This window comes from Ambystoma mexicanum, chromosome 6p (assembly GCF_040938575.1).
Source record: "Ambystoma mexicanum isolate Mex_15411 chromosome 6p, UKY_AmexF1_1, whole genome shotgun sequence".
In the NCBI taxonomy this organism is placed as follows: Eukaryota; Metazoa; Chordata; class Amphibia; order Caudata; family Ambystomatidae; genus Ambystoma; species Ambystoma mexicanum.
The window spans coordinates 1,347,205,791-1,347,232,071 of NC_090935.1; positions in this window are offsets into that span (position 1 = coordinate 1,347,205,791).

Below are 26,281 nucleotides of genomic sequence, written 5' to 3' on the forward strand. Positions count from 1 at the left end.
GTTACCATCAGCCTGGATGCCGTCGTGCTGGCAGAGGCAGTGGCGTCGCAGGCAGCAGCGGGCTCGACGTGGGAGGCATCATGGCTCAGGGCCATCAAGATCGGAGGGGCAGGCATCGGCCGGAGGGCAGGGCAACCCTGGCATGGCGGTGTGTTCCGTGTGGGAGGAGTTTGGCCAGCGGATAGGTGCGGAGCGGCAGCGGGCGGAAGAGGAGCGGCTCGCCATGGCCAGGGCGGAGATCTCCATGCATCAGGCATTGAGGCGGGCTGAGTGCCTCGAGGAGGCTCGCAGGGAATTTGGAGAGCACATGGGGTTGTCCCTGCGAGACCTCGGGGCCAGGACTGAGTCCCGCCTCCAGGACATTGACATGGAGTTCGAGGATGCCCTGGCCAGCATCACCAAGTGAGCCGCAGGACTAGCCCGCTGCCTTTGTATATAGTTTTTTAGTTAGTTAGTGCTAGGTTTCCTTTATTTAATTATTTTTTTTTGGACCGCTTGGACAATGGCCACTTCTTTGTACATATTTTTTTAAATAGTTAGTATTAGGTTTAATTTGTGGTGTTGGGCTCATGGACCCTTGAACAATCCTGTAAATATAGTTATTTTTTGTGAGATAAATTTTTTTACTTTCATATTGGTCACACCATGTCGTAATGGTTTATCTTTCATTTCATTCTACATGTGTTTACTTTGGGCAAAATCTATTCATTTTTCTATCCTTTGTTTTTTGGTTTCTCATTTTTGTTCCCGGACATGGACCTTTTATTTGCTTTACCAGATAGTTGTCAGAGTTTACTTTATTTTTATTTTGTAATACATTTTAATATTATCTTACACTTGTGTCATTTTTTCTTTGGTTTCTTACATGCCATGATATGGGTTTTGACATTGACTTGCACCCATTGTGTATGTGTGTGTGGCGGACGTGTTCTTTTGCTTACTTGCCTTTGGGGTTGTGTCATGTGATTGCATTCACTATGTGGGTGCATGCAATCCTTGCCTGGGTGTTTGTGCTGGGTATGCTGGTCATTACTGCCATTATTGTGTATCGTCAGGACCAGGGGCCAGGGGGACATGGGTGGGGGCCTGGTGGAGGGTGCCCCAGGTGGATGGGGGGTTGGGGGTGGTGGGAGACATGGGTTGGCCATGGGTGGGGGCCTGCTGGCAGGTTGCCCACAGTGCTGGGGGTGGGGGTGGTGGGAGACATGGGTTGGCCATGGGTGGGGGCCTGCTGGCAGGTTGCCCACAGTGCTGGGGGTGGGGGTGGTGGGAGACATGGGTTGGCCATGGGTGGGGGCCTGCTGGCAGGTTGCCCACAGTGCTGGGGGTGGGGGTGGTGGGAGACATGGGTTGGCCATGGGTGGGGGCCTGCTGGCAGGTTGCCCACAGTGCTGGGGGTGGGGGTGGTGGGAGACATGAGCAGGTGTGCAGGGTAGTTCCCTGTGGTGTGTGCTGCCTGCAGGGGCCGTGGAGGGTGTACAGGTAATGCCTGGGAGCACACAGCCAAATCGCGTGTGCAACTTCCCGCTCACCCCTCAAATCCACGTTCCCTGCCATATCGCGTGTGCAACTTCCCGCTCACCCCTCAAATCCACGTTCCCTGCCATATCGCGTGTGGAACTTCCCGCGCGCCCCAGAAATCCACGTACCCGGCCATATCGCGTGTGGAACTTCCCGCGCGCCCCAGAAATCCACGTTCCCTGCCATATCGCGTGTGGGACTTCCCGCGCGCCCCTGAAATCCACGTACCCGGCCATTTCGCGTGTGCAACTTCCCGCGCACCCCTCGAATCCACGTTCCCTGCCATATCGTGTGTGGGACTTCCCGCGCGCCCCAGGAATCCACGTACCCGGCCATATCGCGTGTGCAACTTCCCGCGCACTCCTGCAATCCACGTACCCGGCCATTTCGCGTGTGCAACTTCCCGCGCACTCCTGCAATCCACGTACCCGGCCATTTCGCGTGTGCAACTTCCCGCGCACTCCTGCAATCCACGTTCCCGGCCATTTCGCGTGTGCAACTTCCCGCGCACCCCTCGAATCCACGTTCCCTGCCATATCGCGTGTGGGACTTCCCGCGCGCCCCTGAAATCCACGTACCCGGCCATTTCGCGTGTGCAACTTCCCGCGCACCCCTCGAATCCACGTTCCCTGCCATATCGCGTGTGGGACTTCCCGCGCGCCCCAGGAATCCACGTACCCGGCCATATCGCGTGTGGAACTTCCCGCGCGCCCCTGATAACCACGTACCCGGCCATTTCGCGTGTGCAACTTCCCGCGCACTCCTGCAATCCACGTACCCGGCCATTTCGCGTGTGCAACTTCCCGCGCACCCCTCGAATCCACGTTCCCTGCCATATCGCGTGTGGGACTTCCCGCGCGCCCCTGAAATCCACGTACCCGGCCATTTCGCGTGTGCAACTTCCCGCGCACCCCTCGAATCCACGTTCCCTGCCATATCGCGTGTGGGACTTCCCGCGCGCCCCAGGAATCCACGTACCCGGCCATATCGCGTGTGGAACTTCCCGCGCGCCCCTGATAACCACGTACCCGGCCATTTCGCGTGTGCAACTTCCCGCGCACTCCTGCAATCCACGTACCCGGCCATTTTGCGTGTGCAACTTCCCGCGCACCCCTCGAATCCACGTTCCCTGCCATATCGCGTGTGGGACTTCCCGCGCGCCCCTGAAATCCACGTACCCGGCCATTTCGCGTGTGCAACTTCCCGCGCACCCCTCGAATCCACGTTCCCTGCCATATCGCGTGTGGGACTTCCCGCGCGCCCCTGAAATCCACGTACCCGGCCATTTCGCGTGTGCAACTTCCCGCGCACCCCTCGAATCCACGTTCCCTGCCATATCGCGTGTGGAACTTCCCGCGCACCCCTGCAATCCACGTACCCGCCCATATCGCGTGTGGAACTTACCGCGCACCCCGGTATGCACGCACACGTTTATTTTTTCTCTCTGCGCGTGTCTGTGTTTGTGGGTACCCCTTTGTACGTCATTTGTCCAGGAGGGCAAGAGTATTGTACATTGGTCATGTCTGTATATAGGTGCTATTTGTTGGCGCGCCTTTTAGCGCACATTTCTTGCAGGCGCAGACACGCTACCGCCTGCTTTCTTGTGGCGGTCGTGTTTGTGCCTGTTTGTGCCTGTGCGCTGCTTTGAGCGTGCGCTTTTTTGCCCTATTCTATTCCATGAATACGTGTTGTATGCGAGCGTGTGGGCGTTCCGCGCACTTGCCTCCTGAACTTTCCCCGTGCCGCCCACATTCTTCCCCATTCCGAGTGTTGTGCCCCATTTTATTCCCCATTCCGAGTGTCCCGCCCTGTGTTCCGCCTACTTTAGAGCTGTGCGCTGCGCTCGGAGTGATGGCGCAGTGGCCGTGGCGCACGACGTTGGTTGACCTGTGCGCCGGCCTGCGCCGCGCGTTTTTTCCGCGCACGTCCTCTGCTTTTCTTGCGCAGGGACTTCCATGAATCGACGTGCGCTGGTTTCCCTGCGCTTTGCGCTGATTTTCGGCGCAGCGCACGCATTGGCCCCTCTGCGCCGGGATTTTCGGCGCACATTTATTCCATGAATCGGCTTGTATGTCTTCAAACTGTGGAACAGGCCAGCCCAGGGGTGCATGAAGGAGTTCCAGGAGGGACGTGAGTCCCTTAAAATAGTGAGTACGGTGACTGCTTTATTTAGAAATCTTAAGCAGAAATGGCATCTGGTGGGGGTCCAGCAAGACAATTTGTACTTAAGGGGGTGGGGCTCAGCACAAAAAACTTTGAATATCACTGCTTTAGATAACGTGACATGTTAGGTATTGCTAAAACGTGCTCCTCCTGGACAGCGCCGCAAAAGGACCTGTATTCAAAGTGTTGTTTGAAGAGTAGAATGGAAGATGTCGTGAAAAGTCAGAAGTCTTTGCGTTGACAGTAACGGTTATCAGGTTCTCAGCTTCAGCTGGTAATGTTTCCTTAATTATAAAATCATGGAATCTGACAACTAAATACATGGGTTTTCCATCAGCTTCAGAACATTTTTGACTCACTGTGTGAAGTCCGCCAAGTTTTAGTGGAATGTTCATCTCATCTAAAATCCCAGAAACCAGCTCCCCACCCCGGTCTTTAATATGTCCATTCTCATGCTGTAATATCTACTCTGGAACCTCATTTGTGATGGTGCACTGTGACAGGTGATCCACCAACAACTCCATCGCTTCATACGTGAATCGTGGTGTAGTGAATGCGTGAATCATTGACCTCAGATTGGTGCATTCTTCATGGCATCGACCCTTCCATCCAGGTTATCCACTTTCTTCCAATCACATCCATGTCACACTATTTTTTGGCTCTTGCAGGCTTTTCTGTGAGACCTCCTCGATAGACATTCTTTCAGGGACGCCATTTGGGGGTCGCCAGAGGTCGAAACTGCGACCTCTGAGGTCTCCCTGGCGACCTCTGTGATCTCCCTTGCGACCTCTGTAAAAAATAAAAAATAAAACAAGTTTTTTTTTTCTTTTTTTTTTTCCTTTTTTGTAATGCAAGCTCCTGGAGTGGCTTGCTTTCATGTTCAGGCCCTTTAAAAAATAAATAAATAAATAAGAGCAGGAGTGCCACAAGTCTAACACTTTCAGCACTGACCCTAAATAAGAAAGAAACGCCTCAACTCAGCCTTTCACCCTTCTGAGGTCGATAAATGAGTACCCACACAGGTTGGATGATATCGGGTGTATATTTTTTCTATATAAAGCGCTTAAGCGTAAGTGCTATATAATAACACATTATTATTATTTGGTCATGGACGTCTGCTGGCATTCACAGTAATTTGATAATATGGGCCTATACACACTGATCTTAACGCTACATATGGCGATCCATTCTTGTATGAAATGTACATCACATTATAGTGATATCGTAACCATATTTTTCGTAGTGTACAATGCTATGTGATGTCACTTCCTGTTTTGTCAATGGGTGAAATGTCGTGTTCCATCGCTTCCTGAGATATCACTTCGGGGTGGGGGCAAATTACATCACTTCCTGTGATGTCATCAGGGGGTCAAGGGTTGTGTGATGTCACTTCCGCTACCCCACGCATTTTGGTGAAATGACGTCCCTGCATTCTTTGCTTGTCAAGACATGGAAAGCAACACAGCTTTTCACTGCATATGCCTTAAACTAGGTGTCCTTCTGCACTTTGTAATCAAAGCTTTATTTCCTTATTAAAATGAGTTGAAACTCCTCCAGTTTACCCCTGCTACCTTCTGACTTGTTCCGCATGATTATTTTTACTTGTTCGAAATTTTTCTCACTTTTGTTTTTCAAACTGTAATCGTTCAAAATTTCACTTGCGAAACTGACATCTGATAGCCGACACCAGAGGTCCACTACCACCGCCCCCTTTTTGATGGGTTTACCCTACATGAGTTTGAATGGGGAAGAGTCAAGTTCACCTTGCAAGGGACACCGACACGCCTCCCCAACTGCCTTCGCGCTGGTAGTCCCTCTGTGTCCCGGCACTGTGGGGATGCTGTATACTTTAGCGGGAGAGGACCACCCAGGAGCTTTATCCCAGCCAGCCCCTCGGATTCTGCAAGGGAGAGTCACCTGCAGCAATCCCTAAATGGTCACTCATTTCTTTCAGCATGTCCCTGCCTTGACGTGCCTTTGGCAGACCATCCATCGCCGGGCCGCAAAGGAGCTATGTTGTTGCTGCTTGCCTCTGCTATATGCTGCCCCTTTATCATCATCCTCCTCCAGGCAGCATACAGGCTCAAGGCTGCGACCTGTAACTCACAGGCGCACTGGGATAATGTTGCCATATGTGCCCACCGGAAAGCTGTTCATGTCCTTTATAGTGTGTACACGTCCCTCTTTTCACTGTGTTATCTGCTATTTCCAGAACATCTTACAGGAACTAGAAACACTTTATTCAAGGATAACCATCCTGATCGTGCTCTCTAGTGCCCCAACCAGAAAAAAATAAAATAAAAGCACGCGTGTAGTGCACATACTTTATGCAGCTGTTGTTTGCAGCAACCATAATCACTTTTCTTTGATGGCGTTCAACTTAAAATAAATTACAAACCACTAGGCCGCGCAGGCAGGCCCCCTTCGTTCTGCAACTGCACAGGTGCATCTAATTAGTGGGCTGCATTTACACCGAACATATCAGGAGGTATCCTCCATCTGGCCGCAGCCAACTGAACGCATCTCATTTATTTATTTATTTTATTTGTATGTTTGTATAGCGCACCAAACCTGTGGGCATAAGGGCGCTGTTACAGACATTTATAGACAATCTTTGGCTATGTTAGAAAGCTACCGTGCAAACAACTTCGGTTACATTGGCAGGTTACATTTATGGACAGTTTTTGGTTACTTTGCGAATAGTACAGTGTAAAAAAGGGAAAATAGTTCATTTACAGTAGTAAGTAAAACATTATTGGTGGATAGGCTTTGGGTGGATATGCTAAGGGTGTTAGTTGTCTGTCGAAAACAGCCACGTTTTGAGTTTTTTTGCAGAATGACCAATACGAGTGGTCGGCTTTCAGGTGTGTCTGGAGGGCGTTCCAATGTTTCGCTGCGACTAGAGGAAAGCAGCGTCCTCCAGATTGTTGCAGTTTGAATTTGGGTGTAAGGAGGATGTTGGAGAGGGATACCCTGGTTGGTTGGTTGGTTTGTTTGCTTGAGTTTTCTTGAATTTTGTGGGGAGGTATTTGGGGGCGGTGTTGGCTAGGCATTTATGTGTGATGGTGAGGTTTTTGAAGTGGATTCTCTCGGAGAGGAAGCCAGTGTGCGTTCCTTCGGGCGGCAGACATGTGATCATTTTTCTGGATGTTTAAGGCTGCGCTGAGAGGGTTATTTTGGATGACTTGGAGTTTTTTGACATTACTGGAAGATGTTCCTACAAAGAGGGCATTGCAGTAGTCAAGTCTTGAGAGGATTAGGGCTCTGGCTAGGGTGAGGCAGCTATCCGTGGACAGGAAGTGTCTGCTGGCATTTATTAGTTGTGTTGTGAATGCTGAAGAGGCAGATATAGCGTTGACCTGCCTGGTGAAGGTCAGGGCGGCATCGAGATATACTGCTAGAGTTTTTACTGATTTGGAACTGGGGATGGTATTTCTGTCTATCTCAAGGGAGGCACAGGATTTGTCGAGTTTGTTTAGGCAGTTATGTGAGCCAATGAGCAGGAACTCGTTTTTTTCATCGTTTAGGCACAAAGAGTGCATGGCCATCCAGGTCTGGATGTTTTGGTAAACGGTGTTCAGGGCGCTAGAGTCTATGGCATAGTTGCCAGTGATGGCAATGTGGATTTGGGTATTGTCTGCATAGTTGGTGTAGAAGATACCCAGGGAGTCAAGGCAGTCAAAAAGGGGCTTGGTAAATATATTGTAAAGTGTGGGAGAGACACATGAGCCTTGGGGGACATTGGCGGTGACTGGGGCTGGGTCTGCTGCTGCCGATTATCAAGAGAAGACTCTCATGATTCTGTTGGATAGAAAATATTTGATCAAGGTGATTGCTTCCGGTGCAAAGTGAGATGCTGAGGCCAGGTGATGACAGAGTTTATTTGTATTTGTATTTATTTATTTGTATAGCGCAAACCCAGCCCAGAGGCTACCGGGCGCATATCTTAGGGCAGTGGTTACATAACAGTATGACATTGCAAAGAACATTAAATTGAACAGTGGAATACGATCACATTACAGATTAGACAAGCAATACATAAGTAATCAAGTTTTTGCAGTGTCAATTTGAGTGTGTTGTGGTCCACCAGGTCAAAGGTGGCCGAGAGGTCAAGAAGGAAGAGATGGGCAAGTTTACCATTATAGATGCATTGATCCATTTGTATCTTTTAAATCAAGGAGGGGAGTTTCAGTTCCATGACCAGGGTGGAAATGAGATTGGTGGAGGCCAAGGAGGATTTTGGATTCAAAGTACTTTTGGATCTGTACATTAGGTACTCTATCTAGGATTTTCAGTACAAAGGGGATGGTTGTGATTGGTCGTTAGTTGGTTGACGTGCTGGTGTCCAGAGTATTTTTTTTTTTAGAAAGGGGAGGACCCAGGCTTCTTTGAGAATGGTAGGGGCTATACTGGTGGAGAAGGAATAATTAAGAATGGCCATGATGAATGGGGCTAGTTCAGCAGCACAGTCTTTGATGGCTGATGCTGGACATAGATCCCCTTGGTATGTAGTATAGCTGCAGATCATTTTCTGCACTTCAGGAATAGAGATCTGGGTGAATTTGAATTGTGGAGTAGCACAATGTGGTGACATGGATAGTGGGGGTGGCAGCAGTTCTGATGCAGAGAGTTTGTCTTTCTTGGATTGGATTTTAATTTGGAGTGATTTTTGCTTGCCTAGGAGCGAATTTTGGATGGTAGTGCACGAGGTATGATCCTTGGGACAGTTGGTTGGCAGGGGCAATGGGTGTTTCTAGTTCACGCAGTATGGCGAAGAGCTCTCTTGAGCTTGATTTTGAGTTACTGATTCTGTTATAGTGGTATTTTTTCGCATTTGGTCAGTGGAACAGCGTACCCTACATAGCTAAGGTTTGGGGACACGGGGACAGGGGTTGCTAGAATAAGGCTTGAGGTTGGAAAGGGTGAGGCGAAAGGGTTTGAGAATGGAGTTTGGAGTGGGGGGGTTTCCCGCCCATTCAAATATACCGCAGTCAAATGCGGGAAGATGTCCTGTGCAGCCAGATGCTACAGATCCATATCAAGAACCCGGCAGAAATGCACAGTCCAAGAACATCTTGAGGGTTAAAATGATGCAGACAAAGCACACGTTTTTTGGGGGAACAGCAAATTGCAGGTGACTCTGATACACAAATGCAAATTAGCAGTGAATTTTTAGGCTCATTTGACAAACCATCATCAATGGATTCATCGTAGACACAAAGATAGTCATGAATAAAATAGAGCGCCAATTCCTTTGCCGTTCTTCCCAGCTCTTGCATTGCAGGACATATTGCTGGGCGTGCTGCAGGCATCCGATTTCCATTCTAACTAGCATTCACCATCTCAGAATAAGCCATGGAGAGCTCATTGACTTCTGCCACCTTCTCTAATTTATGGGTATCTCCTCCTTCTCCAAATTACCATTATCCTTTATCCTTTAATGGTCTCCAATTTCACACTTGACACCCTTGATACAGGCTGCCTCCTATATGCCACAATCGAAATGTGATGCTGTCGACTTGGTGTGTGAACGGTTATGCTGACATAAGTTTGTGCATCACTGATAGGGAACGGGGAAGTAACATTCGAGATGATTTTCAGTGGACGGTGTAATGTGAATACAATAACCACTTTCCTTGGTGGCATGCACTATTGTTGTTTGGACTGCACTTTGGCGATGAAGAACGTGTTTCCACTGGCAAAGCCTAAAATTGATACATTTTTGCAGCCAACCCGTGGATGCAATCTGAAGGCAAAAGAGAGATGGAGAGAATCATCATAAAACATCTTCCCACAAAGGCAAATTGGAGACTTTTTTTTTAGTGAATTAAGATACTGGTACAAGTCTGTTGGCGTTGAACTGGAGAGTCCTCCAATGTTTAAAAAAAGGAATGCTTCCATTCCCTCCAAATTCCTTGTGAAAGTGCCTATCTTTGTCAAAGTCAAAACTTAGCTTTATTTCGGCGATTGCCATAAAAGCGTACAAATGCTTGGCTTTTGTTTCAAACAATCAGCCAGTATCACTGTCAGAAGCAGCCATCTTGGGTGCGGCTTGACGACCTGATGGTGTGACCCTCTGACTGTTTCTTAAGTCTGCAGGTCCCCTCCTCTAACTATTCTGCCGTTCACTTTCGTGGATAATAGTGGATCACCCTTCCGAGCTGCTGCTGTTTCTGTTGTTTGAACTTTTGTGGGCCGGAAAAACAGCAGAATCCTGAGACCTCTGCCCTCGTGTTTGATCTGGCGTGTGTCCGATTTTGAACAGTTTTTGGCTGCGTGTAAACCGTGAGTGAAATGTGCACGAAGAGCACAGGGAGTCTGGAGGTGAGGGCTCCGATTGCTTACGGAGTGTGGAGCCCTTGTTAGTTGTGCTGGCAGTATATGCTTCTCCTTTGTCTCATTTTGCTAATTACTTGTCTCGACCCCCTGTCGTGTCATAATTACATGACAAACCCTTTTCCCAGTTTCTTCCGCAAAGCAGAAGTTCTTGGTAGCGTTGTGTGCTTGATTACAGGTTGTGGTGTACGTAATCTTTGACATACCTCTTTGGAAATGGTTGTGACAAGACAGGCTAGCCTGTGCGAGACATCTACCCCCAATAGGAATCAGTTTATGGAGGTGAGGAGTGCTCGTAGGAAAAGACGTCTCCATGAATCTGAAATCGACTCTTCCGAGGATGAAAATGGAGAAACAATGTTGGGGGGATCCTGTTGAGCATCTTGAGGGGTCTTACTGCTGGTCAGACTGACAGCATTGAGCTTGTGGCCCTGTCGATGCTTACGTCTCCACTGTCTGGATCTGATAGAGCGAAAAGGAACTGCAACTCCATCTGTGGAAATCCTGTGAGTAAATGATGAGCAATCCATTGGGATTGAACAGTTTAGCTCCACCCAATGGCAGCTAGTGAGAGCAAGAGTGTCTGCTGATTCAGTGTAGAAACCTGTATGACTTTGGTTTATGGGTGGACTTATTGGATAAAGTGGCAACATTGGTCCGTCCCGTTATGGCGGATAATCCGTGGCAAACAGACTGTTTATTGAATTCTCAGACTGCTAATAAAGGCTGGCAAACTCTGCAGCAGGAACATAATCTTGCAGGGCGTGAAGTAGTCAGATGCAGCTGATGAATTTTGATACTCTCAAGCCGCTGAATTCGGAAAATCTGATGCAACATCACTCTATCCCGATTGCACCATCTGCGGCTGTAGTTGTGATTGGGCAGACCTTTGCTGGGCAACCTGTAGCTGGTGCCAATATGGGTACGGTTGCATCAAATGTCTAGTCTTTTGTTCGCACCAAAAAGAGGACCAGCCCCTTCAGGACAGCAAGACTTAGTAAATCACAGACACTGCTTATTGTATATAAATCCTTAAGAGAGCTGGCCCTGGAGCCAAGGAACCTTATAGTTACCCTTTTTATGTCACTTATGAGGTCTGAACCTAGAGATGCCCTCAGGAACAAGGTCCTGGCCTGGCTCCAACCGAGAACTGGACCAGGAATTGTCATGAACTTGGACTTTAAGTTGCTTCGAAGGATCAAGCTGGATAAATGGTGTTCACAACATAATAGGGATTGTATAATTATTGTCTGTAGGCATAGCAACCTTCCCTCTTTCTTAGCAAACTGTAACAACTTTTCCAATATGTCATCTGATCTTAAGCTGATAGTGGACCGTTGATAATCCTCTTTTTTACTACCTTATTACTGCTGAAGTTTGCTGTACTGTTTATTTGTGCTTTTTTTTTTTGTTTTGTGTTTTTTTTTGCATTGTCTTTGTGCGCACTGAGGCCTTTGGGCGTGTTGCGTGATATGAAAATAAATAAATAAATATATTACATTTCTTCATAGACCACTTAAAACATCATGTTATGACAAAAGAATATTAAAATACAATAAATAAAACGCTAAGAAATTTAAATTCATAATTCCTTAAAACGGATGATCATTGTTACTTTCATTTGTGCGTTATCAAATTATTCATCATAATTCAGAAAGGGGTAAAAAGTAGGAAGAGTTTACTCGCAGTCCTATCAGCCAAAACAAGGTCTGAAATATTGTATTAATTCTTCATGGGCGGCAGCCAAGCTCGGTGGATATAGCAAGCTATGCATGGCACGTAGTAAGGGCTAAGTGTGCTTTTGCAAAATTCCTGAGCATTTGCCATTAATCCAATACCCTCTCTCTTCAACAACAGTTTCAAGTATCTTATTCTCTCAGATTTAAGCCTTTCACACACAAATATAAAATGGACAGTGTTTTCCTCTCCTTGATTACAAATTGGGCAGATACCATCCCTTCCGACTTTCCAGATCTTGTAAAGGTAGCAATCTGCAAAGTCCATAGCCTAAAGCTGACAAAAGGGCTCACTCATAACGGGGGGCACAAGTAATTTAAATAGCCTTCTTGACCAAAATCTGCCTTACACGCCAGATAATCAGGACCTCATTTTAAGACTTTGACAGCTTCCACCAGGGTTATTCTGGCTAGAGTGATTGCTTTTTCCTCAATTCAACCTTTGGTGCCCACTGCACACTGCAATCGAAAGGGGGTCTTCCCAGAGTGAGTTTTCATTCATGCAGTACAATGTTTTCTTAACATGCAGTACCCAAGGAAGACTTTTACCTCCTGCTATGTTCAGAACATGTTTCAAAGCATCTCAATACTTTCCAAGGCCTTTGGTGCACCACAGCCTTATCCAGCAAAATATTCGGTTCAGAGCAGCCTGTTCTCCAATCGGATATACATCAAGCTCCAAATGCACGAGTGCATGCATTTAGAGATTCTGGAGAAGTCTGGAGCAATTGATTCAAGTGCTTTTTCTCAGTACTTTTTAGGTCTATGATATTTTCATGGCCTCACAATTCAGCACCATGAAGGCTTGCTGCAATTGCTTGTCTACAGTGCATTTCTAGGGCTGGGGCCATAGTGCCCCTACCATACTTGGCGTGGAACGTTCTCTGTGCACCTGAATAATTTCCCCAGGTTTGTGCAAGCCTTATCTATGTGTGCGGACCAGAAGCCGTTCTCGCGAAATCTAATTCTGAGGCAGTTGAAAAACAGCACTTGTTCTAGAGTCTTCCCTTCAACAACTATATCAAGTTTGCTTTGCTTAACGTAACAGGGTATGAAAACCAAGACCTTCGTTTTTCCAATGTTTAATCTGAGGTTAAGGTCGTCGCAGTTTCCTTTCCTAATAAAATATTCAAATTATGTTTCAGGCTTCAAGGGATTGTGGCGAGCAATGCAGCATTATTGGCATATATGAGTACCTGGTATGTGTCTGCACCCATTTTGGGGCAATCCAGGAACCCCTGTAACAAGGCCGCTGTGATCTATTTTGATAATATTTAAAATATCAAGGGGGCAAGGACACATCCTTGTCTGAAACTCATTTGAACTTTGAAGGGGTCTGTGACCACCCCAGCCAGGCCATATCTCACCACTGCTTCCCAGGAGGATAGCTCAGCGGCAGCGTGCTCGACTTGGAAACAAGATGACACGGAGCAACACAGGTTCGATCCCTGGGTCCGCGCTTAGAAACCTCTAGGCATTAAGCGCGTTATAAATGACCTATCATATCATATCATCATATCATATCATATCATTTCTACAATACAGTGCCCAAATAAGTAATTTCTCACATACTGAAATAGAACTCTGGTATGGAGGACTACCAGTTCAGAATCCCAGGTTTTGGAGTTTTGGATCAAATAGCTCACATGTTTTAATACCAGTTTAACAACTATTGCTATTCTACAATGATCTCTAAACCTCTAATCCAAAATTGCCCTTTGGCAACCTACTGTTACCAAAGGATTCCATATGGGGGACTGTCGAGCATGCCAGCCTCAATATTGCTGGCACTCACTGAACCCTTATGACATCATCAATCCTACATGAAGTATTATATCTGAAGACGAGTACGTGTGGCGGCAATTGGTTCTATTAATTTTTATCAGCTGGCAGGTCTGCCCACCTGTCATCTTTCATTCTCTGGACCACAATAAGAATCTAGAGACCTGCTACTATCAAGTGATTCAATTTGTTAGTTTTAACTGGAAGCTTGTTTAGCACATATGTTCTCTGACTCTGCATGAATGTCTAATAGCAATGCACACTGCTTGCAATGCTGCCTAATAATGCATGCTCTCTGACACTGTCAGCAAGGATGCTGATCATGCATGTTCTTCTGCCTTGTCTGACAGCCTTGAAACTTTGGTGTTCCGTGGCACGCTTTCTAAGCCTCACATTCATGTTCTCTGACACTTTATTCAAGAATAATGAAAAGCAATGTTCCGTACCCTGTTGTTCCCTCCATAATTCTAGTAACCGTAGCTCTGTTAATTGTTCTTCCACTATTGACGTTCTGTATTCTTTCACCCTAACTCTACAGGATCTGCCAGCCTTTGCTTGTCGAGTGGGGTCGCTCTGGTATGACGTTTGCTGCTCATTCGTTCTGCTCATTGTGCAAGTGCATGCATCCACATTTTCAGGTTCTGTCTCTCTTTTGGGCCTATTGTCCAACCAGACCCAAACATGATTTGCCTAGTCAAGAAGAACACGTTACTTACAAACTGTAACGTTCTTTCGACTGGATGTTCCTCCCACGTATTCCTTATCTTTGATAAATCCACTTCTGCCTGCTGGCCTCGGAACATTTTTTCCACAGTAGAGGGTGCAGCGCATCGACGTCCCTCGAGTCGGTGTCCCTCGAAGGCCTCCGTATCGGCGCCGACGTTACCATAGGTATAAATAGTCCTGCGCAGCGTCCTTTGCTCATTTCCATTTTGATGTGCTGTTTTTGCCTTGTATGTATGCCTTGAAGGAGCGTAGGCACAACTACAAGGGAAGTTTTACTGCGGGGAAGGATGGGAGGGGTGATAAGGAATACGTGGGAGGAACATCCAGTCGAAAGAACGTTACAGTTGGTAAGTAACTTGTTCTTCGAATCTATTGTGTCCTCCCACGTATTCCTTATCTTTGACAGACTCCCAAAACAGTAGTGTGTAGAGGAGGCGGGAGTAAAACGAAATGTTTCTTTTTAAAGATGCACAGAGTGCAACACAGCTTTTCCAAATCTTGTCCTCTGGATAGAGCAGGGATCAAGAATGTAGAATTTAGTGAAAGTATGTGCGGACAACCATGTGGCAGCCACACATATGTCTTTAATTGGAACTCCTCTTCGGAGAGCTGAAGAGGCTGTGATACCCCTGGTTGAATGAGCCCTGAGGTGTTGAGGGGGCTCTTGTCCTGCCAATTTATAGCATTCTATAATAGTTAATATAATCCATCTTGAGATGCCCATAGATACCTATGTTTGGAATAGGTAAACCTAGCCTGTGCCCTGCATACCCCACAAACAATTGGTCTGCTTGCCTAATCCTTGCAAGTCTGCTAATGCAAAAACTCAAGGCAAGCCTTGGATCCAGCCTGTGAAATCTCTCTTACTCTTTCCCTGGATGGGGAGGAGGGTAAAACGAGGGTAGGGTTATTTTTTGTGTCATGTGGAATTCTGAGACCACCTTTGGGAGAAAATTTGAGTTCTTCTCTCCGGCTAGGTGAACTGACGATAGAGAGATTCCTTCTTGATTTGCCCAGAACCAGAGTTGCATCGCCTCTCTGCACAGTGGCAGTGACCCTACGGCTCCTCTTTTGTTGAGGTAATGCATGGCCACTGTGTTGTCCATCATTATCAGGCCATTCTTTCCCTGTACTGATGGCAGGAAAGCTTTCAGCGCTAGTCTGATCGCTCTCAGCTGTAATAGGTTGATGTGCAGTCTGGCTCCGATGGAGACCAACGATCGCTGATGGTCAAGTCGTTGGCATGGGCTCCCCAGCCTGTGAGTGAAACGTCCGTGACTACTGTTATCTCCGGCCATGGTTGCCAAAACTACTCTCCTTTCAAGATGTTCTCCCGGCAGGCCCACCACTGAAGGTCTCGAGCCACTCTGTCCAGGATTAATAGGAGATCTGACATCTTTCCTGAGTACTGTGACCACCGAGTCCTTAGTGCCCACTGGAGAGATCTCATTCTCAGGCGAGCCTCTGGCACTAGAAAAATGCAGGATGCCATGAGGCCGAACAACCTCAAAAAGTTGAAGGCTGGTAGACGCTGGGCATTTTGAAACTTGATGACCATCTGTAGAATATCTTGAGCCCTCACCTCTGTGTGTCCATGACTGCTCCAATAAACTGGAGTCTCTGAGATGGTATCATCTGTGACTTCTTTAAGTTGAGGGAGAAGCCCAGCTTGTGGAGGAAGTGGCAAACATAATCTAGATGGATCTGAGCTTGTTCTGGGGAAGCTGCTCTGATCAACCAGTCGTCCAGGTAGGGGTAGACATGAATCCCTTCCCTCCTTAGACTTGCAGCCACAACCACCATTAGCTTGGTAAAGACCCTCCGGCCGAGTTCAGCCCAAATGGCAGAACTCGAAACTGATAATGAGAGTTGCCAATGGCAAACCTCAGGTACTTCCTGTGCTTGTGATGGATTGGCACATGAAAGTAAGCATCCTGAAGGTCTAGAGATACCAACCAGTCCTGAAGCTGGAGGGCCTGAAGGATCTGAGAAAGGGTTACCATCTTGAACTTGTTTTTCCTGAGGAATTTGTTTGATTCTCGCAAGTCCAAGATGGGTCTCAATCCTCCGTCCTTCTTCGGTATTAGAAAATAAGGGGAATACCAACCCTTGTTCCTCTCAGCTACAGGTACCGGTTCTATTTCACCTTTCTCTAGCAGGTCTGAAATATCCTGCATAAGGAGCAGGTCTGGACGCTTCAAAGAGTTGTTCCCTGGTGGAAGACTCTGAGGAGTGTGTAGGAAAGGCAGACAGTAACCTTGGGCAACTGTTTCCAATGCCCAAGCATCTGACGTAATAGCCATCCATTCTGTCAGATGTTGAGTTAACCTGCCTCCTACTGGTGTCTTGTGTGGTGAGACCTCAGAGGGGTTTAGAAGCGGCTGGCGCAGATGCTGAAGGTAACGCAGAACCTGCTGATGTGGGTTTGGTACCTTTGACCCATCCACCATGGGCGAATCGTCTCTGGCCCCTTTGAGCTGGCTGCCCTCTGCCTTTTCTGAATGTGGAGCAAAAACAAAAGGGCTTCCCCCTCCAGGACATACCTGTGGAGCGATTTGGAGTTTGACGGATTGCTGCCCCAAGTGATTTTGCTGCCGCCTTTGAGGTTTGCAATTTCTCCAGGCTGTCATCAGCCTTTTTGCCAAATAGAGAGGTGCCGTCAAAGGGCATATTCAGAAGCCTGGCTTGCACATCAGGAGCAAAACCAGACTTCTGCAACCATGCAAATCTGCAGATTGTGGTACTTGCCGCCATGGCTCTGCTGATGCTGTCAGCAGAGTCGATACCTGTTTGGAGGGACTCACACATCGCATCCTTCCCATCCTTGATGATGTGCAAGAATGTGTCTCTTTCCTTCCCTTCTGGGAGACAGTGAGCCGCTGATGAAGCACACTCCCAAAGGGTGTGGCTTAATCTAGCTAGCATGCAAGTGGCGTTAATAGATTTAAGTGCCATACTGCATGCTGAAAATACTTTTTTAGACATGGCATCAAATCTTTTGTCATCTCTGTCTTGTGGTATAGTGGGGTATGCCGACTTACTATTTGACAACGTCACTGCCTGCACCACTAAACTCTCTGGGGTTGGGTGCTTACTTAAATATTCAGGGTCTGAGGCGGATACTCTACACTTTGCAGAGAGCTTTTTATTTACTGCAGGGATAACTTCAGGTGTTTCCCAATTTTCAGCTATTTTTCTCTGCAATGAACCATGAAAAGGGACTATGCGGTCTTCTTGAGGCCCTTTATCTAAGATGTCAGTAAGATCATCTTGCTGGAAAGAGGGTGCAGGTGTTGTCCACCCCATAAATTGCATAACTCTAGCCATAAGGGCTCTGTAAGGCATTTCTGCATGTTCTCCAGGTTCTGGTCTAGCAAATTCTGCCTCTATGCCACTGGCATCTTGTAAAGATTCTTGCAGATCGTTCAATCTATTTTCCTCAGAAATGAGTTCCTCTGGAATGGGTACTGTTGTTCTTCGTAACCCAAAAGGTCTCTCATTGTCAGAGTCCTCCCCGTCCTCATGTATAGAGGATAAAGCTCTGAAATAATCAAATCTTGGATAAGGGGTAAAACCCATTTCCAGAGAGGAAGGAGCCAAATTAGTGGATACTGCTTGGGAAAAGGTTGTGCTTGTCGATGTAGACGTTACAGGTCTCGACAAACACGCAAATGTCGTCGAAAAACTCAAAAAGGGCCTCGATGTTTTCGAGAGGACCGGAATCCTACTATATTGTCGACAACACTCTCGACGCCTTGGGCGGGACCTTCGACACCTCTGATGCCGGTGGTGTAGTTGAGGTTTGAGGGCTCGAGGACATATTCTTCATCGGGGGCGATGAAGCAGATTTGTGCGTCGAAGATACCTTCGACGATGGCATCGATGACGCAGCTTTACTCAATGATTTTTTGACTATACTCAAGGGTTAATGACACTCTCGAGGGTTTTTGCTTGCCGGGTTCGACGACTCACAGCGTTTTTGTTTTTCGGGTCTTTCACCCGGGCTATCACCTCTAGGCATCTCCGAGGGGGTCAAGGCCGCGTTATCGAAGACCTTAAGCATTTTTTTACGAAATTCCTCCCACTTAGCTGGAGAGCTGTGTTTAGTGGGGCAGGTGACCCTTTCTGGGGAATTTGAGGATGAAGAAGAGGGAGATCTATGATGCCTCTTCGTAGAGTTTCTCGATCTCGAAGAGTGATGGGAACCACTTCGAGATCTCGATCGGGAATGTTTCTTTCGATGGTGAGGAGACAAATGACTCGACCGAGCTGAGGATAATTTTGAAGGGGTAGAAGATTTAACTGCCTTACCTCTTTCTAACTTCCCCTTACGCTCCTTCAAGGCTTTCGCCATAATAGACATGCAGTCCTCACATTCCGAACACTGGTGCTCTGATCCCAGGCACCACAAATAGATCCTGTGAGGATCCGTTAGTGACATCTTTTTACCACAATCTCGACATTTTTTTAAGCCAGATCATGGCATCGATCCTTCGAAGATGCCATGGTATATGTTGTAGATTTTCTAAGATTTCGAAGATTTTTGAAGAGTAGAAGAACCGAGCGGTGCGTCTCCGAGGCTTATGAAGCGCAGACAAATGGAACTGAGCAACGGACGCTGCACAAGACTATTTATACCTATGGTGACGTCGGCACCGATACGGAAGCCTTTGAGGTACACCGACTCGAGGGACATCGACGCACAGCGCCCTCTACTGTGGAAAAATGTTTCCGAGGCCAGCAAGCTGGAAGTGGATTTATCAAAGATAAGGAATACGTGGGAGGACACAATCCATTCAAAATATGTTTTGCCAGCTACCTTCTGCTTTCCTGGCTAGATCATCAAGCATTTATAGTTCAGTTGTCTTAGCTTCCCCTTCAAGAAGGTGAAATCTGGAAAAATTGGAATTTTAGTGGTGCCAATCTTGTAAAACACTGTTCCATCTTGCAGCCTGTAACACTGTATATCCATCACGAAAGTCTGCAAATGTTGCCACCATTATGGCCCAAGGTGGGACTCCAGGTGGAGGCTTTCAATCTGGTGCTCTGTGTACTCCTTGTATGGTGAACAACCTAGACAGACCTTTAAAATGGAGAGTCTCAAGAAATAGTTTCTCTAGGAACTCTTTACCTTCATGCAGTTCAAGTATCCTCACATTACATCAACGTGATTGTTCGTCTGCATCCTCAACTCCATCTTGCTGCACCCTTGTGGGGGTTGCCAGTCCGTTCATTTCTGATGGCAATAGTGCCATCGACTCCTCCATTTCACCTAGTCATTGTTCCACGTCAGTGGAATACTCAGTGACTTTCCAGAGATCTGCGCTTATGAGTGAAATGTCTACTCCTACCTCTTTTACCCTGTTCTCCAGAGATTACCTTTATTTTTGTAGGGCCAGGAAAAGACCTTCTAATGTAACTACATCCACAGCTGAGCTATTACGCAGTTTTCCTCCTCCATCTTGCAGTGTCTGTTTATTTTGTTTGCCTTTGGTGCCCACGTATTGTTCAGTTTTCTGCTGCTGCCCCTTCACCATGTTGTGCTGTACGGAGAGGACTAATGGGAACTACTGCTCCGTGGAAATGTTCCCGAACTAGCAAAAAACATGTATTATGTTCAGCAGCACAGCTTTAATATTTTCCATCTGCCTTAATAGTTCAGATTGCACCTGTTTTGTTTCGTTTTACCGACACCCTGATAGGCTTCCTCCGTTAATTGCTGTGATGAATCAGCAAGCAATAGCCTCCAATTGCCTCCACCATGCTTCAGCCGTCACACCTAGCGTACACCCTTTCAGAGGATAGCAAGAGTACCTCACTCTGTCTTCAGGCCATGCCCATCTCTCAGCTATGCTACTTAAAGATTTTTATGACGGGCTACACATTTCATCACATGTTTCTCACACCTCTCAGTGCACTGATTAAATCTTTCGCCCGGCTTAGTTCACACACGGTTGTGCTAAAGCAATCAATGCTGTTTACCCTCAGGAGAAAAAAATCAGTCCACTACAACTTAAGCTTTACAGAGAAAGTTCCCCTCCACCCCTGTGATTCAAAATGGCATCCACCACCCTTTTGATGTTTCATCTAGATTATGGTTCGATCCTGACTTTGCATGATGCCAAATGATCTTCCTTTCATTCCAGGGACCTTTATATATTGCTCGCTGTGCTCATATCTCTCCATAGCAAGACTTTAACAGGATTTAAGGTTTCTGAACACTGCGGTCCTGTAGTCGACATCCGTACGGATTGGCTCCTGGCCACTAGCTATTTTAATTTTGAATACTAAAAGGATGTGGTTAATACAGTCACAGTGAAATGGGTCTGCTAATCAGATTCCCCTTTCATGCCAAAATTATAGTTTAAACATGTGCCTTTGCTGAAATAGCCTACAGGTGTCCTCAGCCCCAGCTCTGCATTATCACAGAGCATGCTCAAGGTTCACATGTGCATGCCTGACTGCTGTTGGAATGCAAAGTTCCCGCAGATAGAAGTCACCTTTTAATCTCTATCAGCTCTGATCTAAATTCTGATAATTGTATAACTTAGTCCGTCTGGTGGCTCATCAATTTTAATCAATAAGCCAGGCCTATTGCGGCATGGTGACTGATAAGAGTCACAATTATACAGCCACATCAATTTGATATCACCGGGCTAGCTGTGGCATGACTATGAATTGGTGCCTGGTTTGACTGTCTCCACTACTGACATGTGAAAGAATGGCCAAGATGCTGCCTCTTTTGATTCCCCAGAGGAACCCAGCACCTTCCTCTAGGGTGCAGGAACTTCCCCTCGTGCAGGAAAGGTACTCTAGGTGTGATGTCATGAGGCAAAGGGCACTTGTTAGAACAACCTGGTTTGAACTTCTTACAGTAGGCTTGCTTTGGACCAATCCTCTGTGACATTTTGCAATTACAAGGAGAGGGTACCATCTCATTCTTTGAGTCATCTTTGGACCATTATGGGAGAAGGATACACTTTTGGACCTCTGACCTCTGTTGAGAGTGCTATCCATTCCAAAGTTCTCTGACATATAGATGTAGATAGAACACTTTCAAAGCGGAGTAGAGCTCTGTCCTCTAAGCTTCCCCAGAGAAACCTGGCAGAGGGAGGGTAACCACTCTTGGACCAATGTCCCTCTACTGCCTGCCCTGGAGCCAGACAAGCTCACTGGAGTGGAAGTCTTACCTTGCCCCTGGAGGCCTTCAGTTGGTTCTTCCCAGCAACCCAGAAGCCTCTGAGCCCTGATTTCCGCATTGAACTAATTGTGAGCTACATCGATTCAGACATTGCCTGCCTATCCCAAGCTTCTTTGTGCCAAGTGTAGTTGCTGCTTGTGAACTGCACCATCTGTTGGACCTAGTCACATGGATCCCCAAGCCGATGCCGAATCATTGCCTCAGAAAGTGCTTTGAAGCATGTTTTGTCACTGTTGAACTGCAAGAACAAGACATTGTTCCATTTGTGAATGTCCAGTGCTTACTTGAAACTCAACTCCTCTAAGACTGACTTCCTACTGCTGACCAACAACACTGAACACCTTGACATCCAGACTTGGCTCTCTGCTATGAATATTGAGAGCTTCACACCCCCAGTTGGCCACCTGTGCCAAGCCCCTTGGGTTCGACATTGACAGACCCATCTCCTTCAAACAGTACATAGCAAGCGATAAACAAACGGCTTGGGTTCAACGTTCTCTCCTGAGGAAAATCGGGCCGTTTCAATCCAAAATACAACTTCGGATCTGCTATCTAAGCGTTGGTCCTCTCACACCTAGATGGTGGCAATGCCCTTTTGGAAGGCCTTCCTGTGACTACCTTGGTACTCTGAGATATGTCCTGCATGCTTCAGCACGACTTCTCAAAGAACTATGCAAATTCAACCACATCACCCGACCCTCATCGAACTGCATTGGCTCCCGCTGCAAGCCTATATCATCTTCAAATCCAACAAGCTTGTTACCCTGAAGTTCCCAACGTACCTCAGTGAGAAACTCTACATCTCTGGGTCCCTACGTTCCATCAGAAGTAAGGACATGTGCAGACTTGAACTGCGCCGGTGCATGAAGGAAAGAACCAAAAGACAGACCTTCTCTGTTTATGCTCCAAGACTCTGGTACCTCCTCCCCTCTCCTCCACATCAGGCTCGCCCTCTCACTTTTACAGATGAGGAAGGATCTCAAGACTCTCCTCTTCCAGGAATGCCTCCTCACTAACACCTAGGTGCGCACACATGCAACTCCCCACCCTATGTGAGACTGAGTGATCTGCTCCCAACTCTTCCCTCCACAGAATGTTTGTAGAACCCTTGCTGCCAAACTGCCCGGTGATACCCCTCCTTTGTTGCTATCTCCCCACCGCTGTTTCTCTGCGTGCTTTACCTTGTTGTTCCCCTTATGATTGTAAAGCACTCACCTGCTTCCCAAATCTCGGTTCACGCTGAATAAATACCCTCATAATAATGATAATAATATCTTACATTAATGCATACTGCGTGCCAGGTGTTCTACGGTGCAGTGTTTCCTACACAATTGGCAAAACTGCCGAACATTCATGCTGTCCGGTCTAGCAATCCCTGGCACTCTTTGTGTGCAAAACATTCATATTCTGTTATAGTATCTGAAATAATGTCTTAAATTCATGCACATTGTCGATTTGCTTGTCTATTTTACATGTTCTCCTACATACTTGGGGTCAGATTCCCAAAAATGAGTGCAAATGAAAAAATGCAAACGTTGACCATTTGTGCTAATTGCTGAAATGCACATTTCACCTAATTCGAAAAAGGTGACCCGCGCATTACAGGAGGGACTGGATAGAGGTGCAAAGATGCGCTCTCCTGTGCCCTAGCTCACGACACAAATATATGTAGCACATTTAAATTGAACAAAAGCACTTCCATCCCCGTTTGTTGGATGGAAATGAAAGTGTGACAGGTGTGGTTTAAACTTACAAAAAACAATCATGACGGTCAGAAATGACCCTGTAATGATTTACGCCTCCCATCTGCACTTGTTTCCACAGGCGGATGACCCTAATTTCTGCGCCTTCAAAAGCGCATTCTGTTTTTGAATTCGGAATGCACTTTTAAATGTGCAGATATGCCCCCTGATGTGCGCAAATGTGCAAAAAGGGTGGAAAGGAGAACCTGAATAAGCATTCAGATGCCCTTTATGATTAGACCTGCTCCTGTTTTTGCACAAGTGATGCACATTTCATCACTTGCGCGAAAAAAAAGATTTTGAGAATCTGGCACTTAGATTCCAATTCTGTGAGCTTATTTCATATTCATATTCTCACACACAGTGCCTGATTCATGGAACATTTAGCACAGCTGCAAAGTGACTTTGCACTGCCAACAAACACCCTGATTCAGAGCGCGGTGCAAAGTGTATTTTTGCGGAGAAAAGTCACTTTGCACCGCCGAAAAGTTCCATGAATCGGGCCCAGGCCTAACATTACTGTTCTACTACACCATCTACAGACCTGTGAGCCTGTCTGGCATTCAGGATGCCCTGCACAGTCTGCAAATCTGTCTCTCATAATGCTTGTTGGCAATTCATTGCTCTTGCCCAATGCCTCTACTCTATTCCCAAACCAAACCAGCTATTCCTGTCCTCCCATTTTTCAAAAAGTAAATTAGGGATAGTCCCTAAAGCAAAAGTGGATTGAGACATTAAGAAAAAAAGGTAAACAATGGTATCCACTACGCTGAAACGAATTTTTTGAAAGACTTAAATAATTTCGACTAGTGTAAATCCAAAGCAGATATCACAATTAGTTGAAGCCTCTGTAGATACTGAAAACAATCCATATGGTTAACAAATTTTATAAAGCATTTGAATGGAAAAAAAACAGGAATCAGAAAAAGACAAACATATATGGAATTACATTTTTAAAACCAGAAAATCTTTTTCATAATTATGCAATGTTCAAAACATGGAGTGGAGGAAGAATCAAAACATCAAAGAACAAGAAAGATAACGAAATTTGATGTGAACATAAATCAAACTGATATCTGATGCAAAATAAATCAAGGTTGGACCACAAATTAAGAAAAGGTGGCCTATGTTAATATTCAAATTACCACAGTAACCAATTATTTGGTTGGACAAACTTTGTTTGTTAAATACAGGTCTGCCGATGTGCTTGTGTCATGAAAAAGTCTAAAAAAGGAACTAGTCTCCAAGTATTATTCAGACAGGACATCCATATGTTAAGGGGAGTTCAGTCAGAAAAAAGTCCAAGTGAACTTTTTGAAGTTTTTTGAAATAATATCCATGTCACGTTTCGGCGAAAATGCCATCTGCTGGGCAAAATATTTTGATAGGTGCCTTCATCAGGGCTAAGAAGAGGAAACTGAACCCTGTGTGGAGGCAAACACATGAAAAAAATATTTTTTTAGGATTGTTTTCAGGGTCTTGTGGGCTAAACTAGAATGAATCTCATGTTTAGATTGCAATTCTAGGAAAAAACAGAGTCCTTACCCTAGTGGAGAGCAAAAGTTGTGTGTGTGCTCACTGGAAACTAGCTGTGGTAACCCACTGATTTAAGGCGCATGCCACAGGCAGGAAGGCAAACAAGCTCAAATCTCAAAGGAGGCGTGGTGATTCTGAAAAAATGGTAAATCAAACCGAAAGTTGGTCTGATATAGTGTTGTGTACGATTCAGAAGGCAAATTGTAATGTTTTCACCAGTCATGTTGAAAAAAACATTATCTTGGAGAGACCCTTAGTAATAAGCGAACACCAAAGTACCTTAATTTTAAAAACCTTGGTGGAGATTTTGGTCAAAGTAGTGCAGCTTGTTAAATCTGGGCATTCTAGTTTTAGAGTCCCGCCTCACAGTGTCGTAAAGATGCCAAAATCATCTGGTTCCGTATGTCCTGATGAGTGAAATGGGGCAAAAATGGGAATGGGGGAGGGCAATGGAGAAAGGAGGAATTACTGCCTTCCCAACCTTGGAATAGGGTGATAATTCCCCTTTCCTCCAAGGCGGTACTGGTAAATTACCGGCATGAACCATGGCGCTAATAGCGCCATAGTTTACCACCTACCGTGTAATGAGGCCCATGGTCTCCAAAGGAAGGGGTGAGCAGCGCACTGTGAATCACTATGAAGCAGAGGGTGTGTCGACTAGGCAAGCGTCTGATTGGACAAAAGGTCTAGCAGACCCAGAGCGGCTGCCACTCATGGATTGGGTTAGAGCAGCGTCACTTACTGCTGAAACGCTGCTCACTTCACTATAGGTCTAGCATTGTGATAGGCTGCCGTGTTGACAAGCCCCTGTACTCCCTGTTTGAGAAGGGGCATTGTTCTCTGCCACAGTCTCAGACACAGAGTTGGAAAACAAGGGGTGAAAAGAAGGTAAAACATGAGGAATCATCCCCCCTAGGGAAGCTGACATATTTTCAAATCTAGTTTGTTGCTGCTGGGGATACATCCTCGTACGTAGATGGGCATGTCATAGAGCAGCAAACGGTTACATATTCAGTCCGGTCTGCTTACAAAGTGTGTTAACATGTTAAACAATAAATATGAAGGGACATGTATGTTGACGCCGCACACAAAGGGTTAGGTTACCGCTAGGTAGCAGTGAGGTCCGTAGTCCATGTGATTGCGGGATCATGCGGCAATCATCATTGATGGCATGTTTGAAAAAAATGCAGGTGGTAATGGAAAAATTCCAAAAGGGTGCAGCAAGATGTAGATCTTCTTTTAATGATCACATTCAAAGAGGTCATTTGTTCAAGTGCCGAAAGAAGGTCAGGAAACTATGTGAGAGCACAAACGTGTTACTCTGCGCAAAATGGAGCACAAAAGCTCATATTTGTCATATCAGGAGCAGGAATTCTTCATTTAGGCCATGAGTGTGAGTCGAAAGCCTGTGGATCCCTCTTGCTTCTTTCTGCTGGAAGCAGTGCAACATATTAGAGGATTCCTTGACCACATCTAAAATCCACCATTTGATGTCATTTGGAGTGTGGTGTGTCTCGATAACGTGATTTACTAGGGGT